The sequence below is a fragment of the Mastigoproctus giganteus genome, chromosome 3, assembly GCF_048544385.1.
Source record: "Mastigoproctus giganteus isolate SK-2022 chromosome 3, ASM4854438v1, whole genome shotgun sequence".
Lineage (NCBI taxonomy): Eukaryota > Metazoa > Arthropoda > Arachnida > Uropygi > Thelyphonidae > Mastigoproctus > Mastigoproctus giganteus.
The window spans coordinates 62,520,048-62,533,320 of record NC_143577.1 but is presented as its reverse complement, the minus strand read 5'-3'; positions in this window follow the sequence as shown (position 1 = coordinate 62,533,320).

The following is a 13,273-nucleotide window of genomic DNA, read 5'->3' as shown; positions in this document are numbered from 1 at the left end:
GCCCCTGACCAATGTCTTATACAGAGGGACAATAAGAACATGGATTGTCTCAAAAACCTACAATTATTGTACAGTATAACGAACTCTTTAATGTATTATGAATAGACATAATTTTCTTGGAAAAGATAAAAGCTATACTCCTGACACTTTATTACTTTTATATTGCCAACTTGAGAAGCTACTGCAGTATTGCAATAAAGAGTTTTCAAGTTAATTTTTGATTATGTAAGTCCATTAGATAATTCGAAGACCATCGCATTACGTTTCGTCATAATATTAACAAAAGTACAACATGAAAATGTAATACAACGATCGAAGATATAGCGTGACGTCATCAGTGAATCTTCCATTGATGTCATGGTGACAAAAGCTTATTTCTGATTTTATTTATTACCAGAAAAATGGAATTGGTTAAGAGATATTCAGTACATGGTGTAGTATTGAATATTATGATGATCGACCTCTATAATACGATATGCATCGATATCGTATTGTGGAAGCACTTCAACAGGAGTTGCCTCGGCATTTAACTGCTCCAAAAATAGGTATATTGCTTTAATTTAACGTGTATACCATTATCGCGATTTCGATCCTTTACTTTGAGGTCTCGTCGACGGAAAAAAAAATATATAAATAAATTTATTTATTCAGCTTGAAGCATACATTCTCACCCCAGGGCAGGAAAATGTGTATGTGGGATCCACATACCAGTATGACAATTTTTGTTTTTATAATACAATTTACAAATCCGATTAAACCATCTAATGAACCAATATTTAAGTTTATGTGCCTTTTCAGAAAAGTTGGAAGGACGGATCACAGGTGTGTAGAGAACCACTCATCTCTGAGTTTATTTGAACAATGAGTACGGTTGGCTACAGTTAGTAAGCTCTTGTTTAATGGGCCACATTACCCACGTTGTATTTAGCCTTCGCCTCTTTGTAGTGTAGAATAAAGGAGAGGTCATTGTCCCACGTTATCCCTAGGTCTTTTATGATGAGTAACTCTTTGAATAATGATCCATTTATACATAATGGGAAGTCTTTCTTTATTCTCTCCTTTTAGAGAAGGTCATCTTTGAAGATTTCTCTGGGTTGATTCCCAATCCAATTGAGCAAAGTTATTCTTCTAGCTGCTTTGTCTTTTGTGCTTCTTCACTCGTAATCTGGGAGACTTCGGTGAGACCCAAATCTTCAGAAGTAATGAAGAATTTTTGACATCTGCAAACGAAATTAGATTTCAGTTTACAGACAAGGACTGAGAGTGAGTGCAAATAGTGTCGAAGAGAGTACGAATAACTGTGAGGTGTCTCTATTTTTTTATTAGTATTATATTTTTTATTATTAACAAGATACACAACAGGTAACCATTAACAATATATCTGAGAGCAGAGCAATAAACAGAGTTGAAAACAAGAATAAGAAATCGAACAGGAAGATAAACCATTGATATTGATTCAAATATTACAAGCATATTCACAAAAGAAGTATGCATTAAGTTAAGTTACCGGTAAAATAAATATTAAAAAAATTCATTAAATAAGAAAAAGTAATAAAAAAATAATATACTGCAATAATTAAACCAGAGCTAATCACTTCAGTTCAAGAGAAGAGGGATACTTGTAAATGGAGTTCATCAATGATTGGGAACTGTCAAAAAAGTCAATGAGACAATAATTTGCTGATTGTTTAGTGGACTGAACTTCATAAATTCCGTGGTGGCAGAGCCAAGGCGAAACAGCGTAAGATTCCTGACTTGTCTACGAGGAGTTGATTTTAGTGAGAATGTCAGATGCTTCTTAGATTCCAGTGATTACCTAGGATAGAAGGGTGATGTCAGCAATGCACAGAGGCCTCAGATGAAAGTAATCACGCAGCTATTCATAGTATACTGAGTGATAAAATAGAGGGTTACGTAAGTTAACAGACAAATTGCACTGCTTTAGTTTTGTTAAAGTATTTCTGTGAAGATTCCAGATGGGTGAGCTGAAGAATGAAATTTGAATGATTGTAGCGAGGATATTCAAGAGGTTTCCAGTTATGTTGAAGCATGATCGCATAATATGGAGTAGGGCAGGAACTTATGTTCCTGGAATGCTGACTTTACATTGAGGAACACTATCTATTTGCGACTTACTACCAAAAGAATTCTGAATGCGGATAAAGATGGCCAGGAGATTGGTGACCTCCCAAATTGAAATGGGCTGAAAATCCTTCAGAGTCCTTTCAATTCTGGTTTTGACTGGAGGTCCGACAGTGTAGTTGTTCTGGATCCTGGATCCTGGACCAGACTTAAGAATCTACTGAAAGATATGAAGGAGCTGCATGCCATGATAATGAACAAAAGGGACCATCACTCCCGATTGTTGACTTGTTCGAGTTTTGTTTATGACTGTACTGAGTGATTCACATGATATGGTTCCTTTCGAGAGGCAGACTGGTTTGAGGATTGACAGAACGTGAGGTGGATAAAAAGTACAAATCACAACACTTGCGTCATTCCATAAAACAGGTTGAGGAATGATATTTGTCCATAATTTCTGTGCAGTTTTCCGAAATTTAAATGAGGATCTCCAGTTTCTGTTAATGCGTAAAAATCTTATTCCTGATTTGCGCAGCCTTTATTTTCGCGGTAATATTTTTCGTCAACTGTAATAAAAACATCTTTATTGAAATTATCTAGTTTCGCATTTTGTAAATGAAAAAATTGTCATTAATGGTATTCTCATTATTATAATTTCTCCAGAGTTACAGATAATGTCAGGACCTGAACAGATAATCACAAACATTGACGTAACTTTAGATTAATGTGTAGGAAGTAGACTGGAAATCCGAGTCGTCTAGACATCTTAACTAGCCGACAGACGGAAATTTCATGTCGGCGAATAAACAAGGCATAAAACTACGTTGAATTGCTTTTATTCTCTTTAGATCATCGCAATAACTTTGGTTCATGTAATTAACCTTGACAGCCGAAAGAGAACTAACTTCAAAACAGTTTATAATTTTTCTATTTGTGTTATAGAACTTAATATTTTTAAAAATACAGCATATCGAGGAATATGTTCAACAAAAACGACCAATCGACTGTAAATGGCAGGTGTTTTTATTAATTATTTTCATATTAATTAAAGTAATTTATTGGTTTCTTTAAAGTTGAATTATGTGCTCTCTGTCCCTCAGATTACAGTTTATATTTGAAAAATATTTTTAAAAAAAAGCATAAAGTTTACTACTATTATTATTATTAGCCATATGGTGCAAGGAAGCCTGAGGCTAATGCTGCACCAGCCAAAAAAAATTTCTGAATTTCCCAGAGAGAGAGAGGGAGTCAGAAAGTAGAAGGGAATCACCAAGAAAGAGAAGAATAATGATATCCAGTTCAGTACGCTGGGTGTACTTAGCCCATACTCACCAGATGTGAGCCGCCAGCAGTTGGTTTAATAATACATTTAATGCACTATTATTAAACCACACAGACAGGTTACTATTATGGCACCCTATTGATGTAAAGCGTTTCCATAACAGAAACGATGAGAATATAAGTCCACACAAAATAATAGAAACCGAAACTCATTATCTCGTAGGTAGTTCAATGTGCCTGAATTAGAATTTGGATTCGATGTAGCATGGATTTATCAGCAGAGAAAACTAACCCGGGAGGCGTGAATATATCATTTTTCGCGAATTAAATGCCCGTTTTCGCTTTTTACGGATACAAATCTCCTGACTTTCCAGGAGAAAAACCACAACTAAAACACCCGTCCGGTACTGATTATGTCGTTCATTCACTGTGTGTAAACGAAAGCTCATAAAAGTTTTTCTGCCTTTGATGGTCAGTAATTCTCAATTTCGGCCGGTGATGAGAAACGAACGTAGGAAATGCCACACCTTGTAGCAAATCGACGCTAAGTGTAAATTCGCATTTATTATTGCACAATACCTTCCCAATCCTGTACAGACCATTAGATTAGACTTAAACACCACTGTAGTCAATGTTTTCCAATTTTGAGTGATGGTTTACGGACTATGTCCTGTGATTGTTTCTGAACCTCGAATTCTGTTCTTTGCTTTTGTTCAGGCAGATATACTGTAGGTGGTTTCGGCCCTGGTTGAAAATAGCTCTCAATTGCAGAAAATAGATGGGCGATTTGATTCTTTCCATCCTTCAACGACGTCTTATAAATTCATGGTATTATAGCCTGAACTACCACTCCTATGATTTCTACAGTTCGTATTATTGCAGCCACAGACTCTCAGCACACCCAAGGAAAACTTCCCTTGTGATGTGTGATTCTCTGAATTGAATATATCTGATATATCTCCTTTGCACTAGAAAAGCAAGGGTGTAGTTAGAATACAGGAGTTGAGTTTATTTTATTTATTATTATTTTTTTTTCAGCAAGGGATACTACTCTGGCTATTGGCTAACCATCTTCTGAGTACCCTCCCGAAAATCAAAAATTATTAATTATTTATTTATTAATACCAAAAAGCTATGGAAATTGCTGCATAACAACAGTACCGGTTATCTAAAAATTTCATATATGAATGATTCTGCTATTGTTGAATATCAGAATGATGATATTTTGATATTCAACAATAGCAGAATTCCATGATTTAATAGAAGTCTTCTTCAACTAGATTTAATTGTTGAAAGAAACATGTTTAAATCTTTATGAAATTTTGCAGAAACAATTTCATAATTTGTTGTTCTCAGACTGGGATTATGAGGGATCTCTAACATTCACTCATTCTTTTTATGGAGTGTTTACTAATCGTTATCACACCTTGGTCTTTATCGATTGAATGCGTGTCTCTTTTCTAAGAGAATGAATAAACGACTTGTAGATCGAAAGTTTAGATAAATCAAACGCGGCTATGCTTGCCTGGTAGCCGGGATGTCTGTCTCTAAGGTGAAGTAGTCATTGTGTCAGCTCTCCATTTATTTTGATGAAGATGACTTTAATCAGGTCTTCATTTGGCTACATAATTGTACCGCAACCCTTATGCTGTTATGTTTTCTTACAAAGAAATGGCTCTCACACAGTGTAGAGCCCAGATATACAACTTTATATAGCCGATATGACTCTTAAAAGAATTGTAGCCCCATATTGTGTCAATCATCTGTTACGGAGGAAAGTAACGGGCGTTTATTACAATTTTTAGATGGATTACTAGGAAAGTGTTTCCTAACAAATATATTTTTAAAATTATTCTCAAGAGATTGTCACTTAGAATTTGTTCCAATGGCAAATTGGCAAAAACTCTCTCTTGGTTCTTATGAATGAAAAACATCTCTCCTTAATGTCTTGTTATAAGAAAGTAAATCGTCAAGAAATTAACTGAGTAATTTTATCTTAAACAAGTCACGAAATGTGTAAGAAACACTCGAAGTGTCCAAATTGGTGCTGCGAAAAAAGGAGAAATAAAGCACGTATTTCCTTTCTAATTAACATTTTACTTTCAAGTGTCAGACAATCAAGAATAAATTTATGCTTAAACACTTATCTCTTGCTAACAATTTTAATACGTTAAATTCAAACATATTGCCTGAACTTAATTGTATTTTTGAACAAAGATTTATCTTTGTAGATTATTCAACTCATTTTTTTTTAAATAAAAAGATTTATAGATGCGGCTGCAGAATAATTTCCTACTTTTAATTTTTGAATAAAGAAATTTAAAAAGGAGTGACGAAAGAAAAAATATTATAAGATTCTTTTTTTAGCATTTAAAGAAATAACTAAGGCACACGCTCCTCTCCAGTAATGAAAGAACCCACTGACTGAAGGCAAGAAGAACAAGCTGGTTGGCTGGTTTTTGTAGGGTTTGGTTGTACATCAACAACTTAAGCCATTTTGGGTGTATTCTGCGGTTGTTTACCTTGCTACTACCCTCACTTGGGACAACTAACTCAGTCACGTTGCGAAAAAGATCCGTTAAAGTTCTCCGCATCATTGACGTGATTCAAACTCAGGTCTTTTCTGCCTGGTGTTGGTAGCACGGCGAATCTACCAACTATGCTAACAACGAGGGCAGAAGAACATATGTGAATGTATCAGACAGATATTTTACTTTCTCCTCAATGCAGAATTAATAATACATAATGCATTGAATTAAGCAGTTAAATTATAGGCGATTCCAACGTTTACCAATAAACATCCCAGGTCTACTTTATTGGACTGAGGTGTGGAAACCTGGTGGCCATTCCACATGGACTTTGCTTTCACTCCGAAGTTGCTCACTAGAACAGCTCTGTAAGGAAATGTATTATCATCAATTAAACCCATTCCTCACTAATATCCCACCAAAGAATGTGACTATTATTTGTCTAGTATTTATTCACTATCCCTTGATTCACTATCTAGTAGAGCTACATTTTTTTTCCTGAACAAGTCACAACATAAATTCTATTAGGTGTCGGAGGGAGTCTAACACCGGATTTACCATTCTTATCAGGATATCTGGCATCTACTGTACAGGGGGAGAACTGCGAAGCCGAACTTTCCTTTTCGACACATCGTAAACATTCACAACTGTATTCAGATTTGGAGAATTAGGAAATCAGGGTAGATGTTGGAAATTTTGGGAATGTTCCTCGAACCATTCAGATACATTTTTTCAAGGTGGATAGTTGTTTTTTCGTTTTGAAAAAAATCCATCGCAATCCGACTAAAATAGAGCATTGCACAACACTTCATTATGCATGAAATACGACATTCCATTCATAATGAAATGTGGTATCGGACCACCTTCATTCTGTAATACTCCATTTTACTCGGATTGCGATGGATTAATTCAAAACGACACAACAACTATCCACATTAAAATGTGTATCTGAATTGTTCGAGGAACTTCATCCTGCAATACTCCAAACTTGGAGTATTGCAGGATGAAGTTGGTCTGATGACTTTAAGACAGAAAGGTATTCACATCCGGCCTTTTAACGGTATGAGCGGATACAGTCCTCACTGACAGAGGTGAGGACTCTACTCAATGATTCCACCTCCAGCCGGTTAAACGATGGATACGAAACAGAGTCTTGAGACTCATCAGACTACATGATCTTTTTCCACGGTCCAGTCTTGGCGACTGCAATTCGAAAGAATAGAGCGTGTTTTTTTTTTTCTTATTTCTTGTTTATTTTCTGCTTTTAATTCTCTAAACTGTAATATCCCTTCCAATTGCCTCACTCAAATAGTTCTTGTAAGAATGATATAATTTATTCCCCGGTCTACTTTAAAATCTTGTCCTCTAATCTAAGTCATTCTTTTCTAACAAATGTTCTATAGTTGTGTAGAACACGAATAATCATTAAATGGCTATATTCAAAACCACCATATTAAATTTATAGCCAGGTTAAGTTTACAATAGTTGCAAGATAGTTATAAATAAATCTAAGCTCAATTGTAAAAATTCCAAGAGTTGAAACTTGCCGCTTGCTGAAATATTAATCGCGAATTCTGATCCTTTGACAAAACTGATTGTAGCTCACGTCTAGCCTTTTTTCCATCTCTTTTTATCTCCTGATGGTTCTGTTCCACATCTAAATATGTTTGCGCAAGCTCTAGCGATTAGGACAGCGGATAACTCACTATTTTCTTACGTCCTGTGGCAGAATCTCGTTCCTCGCAATGCGATAATATTATTCAAGCAATACTTTGTAATCATATTATAAACTGATACTAAACTAAGGTTCCCTAAACGGGGATCCCAATTAGCCATTCCCTATAATACAGTGTCTTGAGATTTATTCACTTTTTTGACACAGAAGTCTTGCACGTCTAAGCTAGCGATGCAAATACAATATATTGACAAAAGTAATTGGACACCAACACGTTTAAAAGAACCCTTTATGGGTACAATGTTTAATAACATGTCGGCCAGCCTTTGGCCATAATTACACACTATATTCTTGTCGGGAGACTTCGAACCAATTTTGATACCAGTAATGAGATATTTCGATTCTCCTCCAACGTAAAGGTCAATTCATTTATCGATTGCGGCTGCGCAGATCTGGCCCACTTTGCCGTTCATCCCAAATGTGTTACATAGGGTTAACGTATATACTCTGAGCAGAATAAAGATGCGTTTGCATCCCCATATATTCAAACCATGTAACTATAAGATGTACAATGGCATTTTTTATTGTCATGCTGAAACAGAAAAGGACCCTCTCAATATCTGATATCCATAAGATATGGAGAGAATAATATCCATACTTCTGCTGCAGTGCAGGAAGAGAGAATTGTTCATGATTTCAGTATATCCCATGGCATTCCAGAAACGAAGAATCAATGGTTCGAGCCCAACGACGAGTACGTGGTTGTGCTAAAAGAAATGAACAGATAAGAAGTGATAAAACGGAGTGGTCCTAAATAAGGAAACATGTCTGACTGTAAATAACAACACTGTTTTAAACATATATTTTAACTAATACTAACATAATACAAAGGCATATATAAACTTAAAAAAAACCCGCATCTGTTAATTATGGCTGTCATTCGCAGTTTTTTTTTGGGGGGGGGGACAGAGCGATTCACAGCAAGGCACTATTCCTCAGAGATGTTCTCACATTCGCTATTTTCTGCTAAAACGGCAATAGAGACCTGTTATTACCAGATACTTCATTCATTAAGAGTCCACACAAAAAAGCAATCAGGGTATTATGTCCAGGGAGCATTGTGGCCATTCAATGGAACTCAAACGTTCGATCCATCGACCTGGGAAATTTTACAAAGTAGACTAGTGCTCCATCCTACATAAAAAGCAAAGCTTAAAAGTGATTTTGGACTGCATTAATGCAATGCTTTTGTGTTGTGTTTTCAGTAGTTTCTCCATTTATGGTTCTCTGAAAGAAATGAGGTCCTAGAATACCTCCTGTCCAAATTCAGCACAGACTGCCAAGTAAATAGTGCTTATATCCTTTTTAAAGAATAAATGGGAGATTTATGAGGCAGTAATACACATAATCACGGCGATTAACAGTTCCATTAAATTGAAATGTGACTACAGTCAACAAAACATGTCAAAGATATCTTGGAACGGTTTTGGGCCACCGTCATGGCCCAAAACCGTTCGGAAAATTCCAGTCTTCTGTCTGGATCGTCCTCGTTCAAACTTTGCAGCAATATGGGATGATAAAGCTTCTTGTATTTAAAGTTCTTTCATGATTATAGTTAAACTTGTTTTAGGTATTTTAAGTTGTTCCAAATTTCGTTTTCTCTGAGATTTCTTCTTTCGATATCCTCTCTCACAAGTTCCAGATTGGCAGATGTCTTTGTGATACAAGATCTACCAGATTGTGATTTTGATAGATTGTGAGCCGTTCTTAATGCACAATATACCGAACTTCTGCACACTTTGCTTTATAGTCTTTATTGTTTCTTAAATAACTTACATATATTTACATCAGCAGTTACTCAAAATAGTTTCCTCCATGTATATGGAGTTATGCTGTGAGAGAAGATATAATTCGATGTCCTTTGATCTTTAAGATTTTGGAACTTGGTGCTGTACACTTTTGACACTGTACGCCACCAAACAAAAAATGGCCAAAGAGATGTTGCTAGAAGCGTGCAATGACCACAGTATATTCCGTCCTCTAATTCTTCACCTGTTGGAACATGTTTCATTAATCTGGAAGAATGGGGATGATGCTCCACCTTGTAGAACAATCACAAAAGCAAGAACACATCACCTCTCAACTCCAGTTCCAGAAACTACTGCAACATGTCCGGATAATTTTCTTCTCGGACTTTGTTTATTTCAAAGCAGAACGCAGTAGACATTTTTGATTTTGTTAAACCCAACCAAATATCTACGCTTAGTTTATTTTATATTCTCAACCCACATTCTGCGGTTATTCCTGCTCAAGAATCTGCAAATATGGAAGGTCGCCTTATCGCCGAACAAACTGTTCCTTATTTCATTTTCATTTTCCATGGTCTGAAGGAGATCAGAACGCAAGACCATACGTGACGCAAAATCTCTTAGGCATTGAAGCTGTATGTTGGTATGCACGTTTCTTAAAATGAAACAGTAAAATTTTATTGACAATTGCTCGAGGCACACTGAAATGATGCCACATTCGATAACTTTTCTCACATTTCCAATTGTCTCTTTGGATACTCGATGGTCGAATGGAACATTTTCATCTCCTACATTTCCAGCTCTTTTAAATTTGTTGCTAAGGATACGAATGTTGCTATCTGCAGAACTCCTTACTCTAAGAGTGTTTCTCGAATTTCTTCATATGACTTTCCACCTAAGTGTTGACTGGCATGGTAACTTTTCCCTTTCTATTCAAACTAGAACTTCACTTTGAAGAATATTTTCGTCAAATTCAACCATGAAAGAAATTTAAAAAAGTATTATTCATCAGAAAAGTTCTATATTTTGTGATAGGAAAACTGAAATTTATATTTTAAAAATTCGTTTGCATTCTAAATATTTCATCTTAAAATAGTCATCACAACGATGACTATTTTTCAGTTATTATCAATTGTATTTATGATGAGTAATTAGTTTAATGACAGAAATGCTGTTTAGACATATAAATTCGAGTGAAATTTTATCAAAGAAAACATGGATATTTTAAACAAATTTTAAAATTTGGTACGTGACATTCCAGATGAAAAATTTGCAGTTGAGGAGAATAAAATAAACCGAAACCATAAGACTCCGAGTACGACCTGAAAACATCAGATTTTCTTAAATGTATACCCTTTATATCGCTACTCAAATAGCTTATAATCACTTACAAGGATCACCAAGGAATTGGCCACGTCTAAAATGCCAATTCCGTGATGTGTCGTAATGAAAATGGAGCAATAACCAGAGTTGGTTCCTTCAATCAGTGACGGAGGCCACATCCTTTGAACCATGAAGCGGAAACTCCGGAATACAAAGTATGGGAAATGGCTTCCTATCTGTGATTTAGCGTCGGCTAGAGCAATAAAATCAGAGAAATTTTGTGAAAAAGTATATTTGAGAAGCATTTTCTTTCTTCCTCTCTCTCTAACGTTTCGCGATACTTGATTCTTTCGCTGTCAGTGACATATTGTACCTTCGGGATATTAATTTTACCTTTCCATCATGGCCAGGTGCGTTAACCGATGGTTGGATGAACAGTACGGCTATTTAGCTGTTTGTTATTTGGTTTTTAGGAGCATTAGCAACTAAGGCCATATTGCTCCGGGGATATGCGGTGGTCATTCCCTGACCACTCCACATCCTCCGTATTTGGTGGCCACGGGCGCGAACCCCGGTCTAATCAAGAAGGGTGTGCTACGCACTGCTGCTCCGGCCCGCCTGACTACGGAGGCGCTGGCTATTTAGCTATAAAATATTGTGGCTAAATGAGCACAATGTCTTTTTCAATAACCATCATATCACCACCTACAATCCCATTGAGAAATGTGTTGTAGAACAAACATTCATTGATTACTCGAAGCATTGGGTAAACTTTGTGATTGAAATTTCTGATTTTGTGATAAAATTGTTTATCCTATTTATTATTGTATATCCTAAATATATTGTATTTATTTTATGCAAATAATATCATTTATTTGTTTATTAGTGATCGACAAACAAATATGTTTGATTTGTTAAACACTTATTTGTTTTTTATATCTCGAACTCTTGATTTTGATTTCTCCAAATCTTGATTTTGATTCCTCCAACTCTTGTTTTTGATTTCTCCAACTGTTATTTTTGAGCAGCACTAATATTTTTAATCTGTTCAACTCTAATTTGCTTTTGATTTGTTCAATGATTCGCTCAACTAATATTTTGATTTGTTCAACCAAAATATTTTTGATCAGCACTAATACTTTTAATTAGTGATCAGTTCAGTTGTTAATTAATCCAAAATATTCGATCTCAGCGTAATCTATATTCAGAAGTGTTTCTATCTAAACATTCAATAAGAGAGAAAAAACAACTTCATTATCAATTTTCTGCAAAGCATAACTTGATTTATCGACAGAACAATTTGTGTTTGCTTTACGTTTAAGTTCGATTTTGTTTTTGTGGTTATAAAGGCCTCTCTCTTTTTAAATTATTAAATAATACGCCTACTTTATAAGTAGTTATTGCGAACACTTTTAGTCAATATCACAAAACCCCATTCACATAACAATAGGATTTTGTAATGCGTGTGGGTCATTTACCTGCCTTTCCTTTCAAAGCAAATGTGATCACTAAAATCGCATTGTTTTTTTCTGAACTATCTCAAATTATGTTTATCAAATATGAAGTAGTGTAGCAGAAAATTCGTGTAGTGCATTTGCCTTGGTAATAAGGCGCATCTGTTGCATTTACCGCGCGAGCTAGATAGATATTCTAAAGTACTGTCTATAGTAAAGAAACATTTTCCCCTAATACTAGACATTTTCCGAAATTACGTGTTCTATAATATGTTTATTGCTTTCTATTTATGAAATTTGTTCGCTCTACCATTAAGTCTGAAAGAAAAAAGTAAACAAAAGCCTTGTATAATATATGAAATTTTCCAAAAAATTTAAATATGTGAAATAACAGTCTGAAATAATCAGAAATAATTTCCTTATACTGAATTACACATGCTAAAGCCAAGCTGTTTGCGTAAGTCTTGTCTACGTTAGACCAAAACTCAACATGAATCGTTGAGAAGGCTTCCATCCTACAGTGGATTGATAATGGCTGCAGTTTTAATACGTCGTTATAACACATGTAAAGTGAAAGCTCCCTCTGTATTAGAGAGAAAATAAACAGAAATTACTATTATAATAAATAATATGTTAAAATAAATTAAATATTAGTATAAAATCAAAATAAAATTAAATTATATTAAATAAGTGAAGCAATGTAAGAAAGTTTGTGTAACACCTCGCAGTTTAAGAAATAGTAGTCTTACATGATCAAAAGTGCATAAACACCTTCGAAGGTGTGAAGAATATCATTAAACTTCAATTTTTCGAAAATAAATGTAAAAAAAAAATAATACCGAATCAATTTCCATTCATTTGGTAGCTGTGAATTGCGTAGAAAATAATAAAGAAGAAAAACATGAATTAATAAATTACAGTAAATTCTGTAAAATCAGCACGTTTTACAAAAAATAAAAAAAATTAAAACCCGTAAATACAAAGATCCCGCGTATTGCAATCGCTTCAGGATCAAAATTAAATTGATAAATAAAAATACAAGAATGCAGCTGTTCAGCGTTTATTATTGCAGAGTGAAAATGTGTATATAAAAAGGGACAGAAAAAAACATAAAAATCAAGC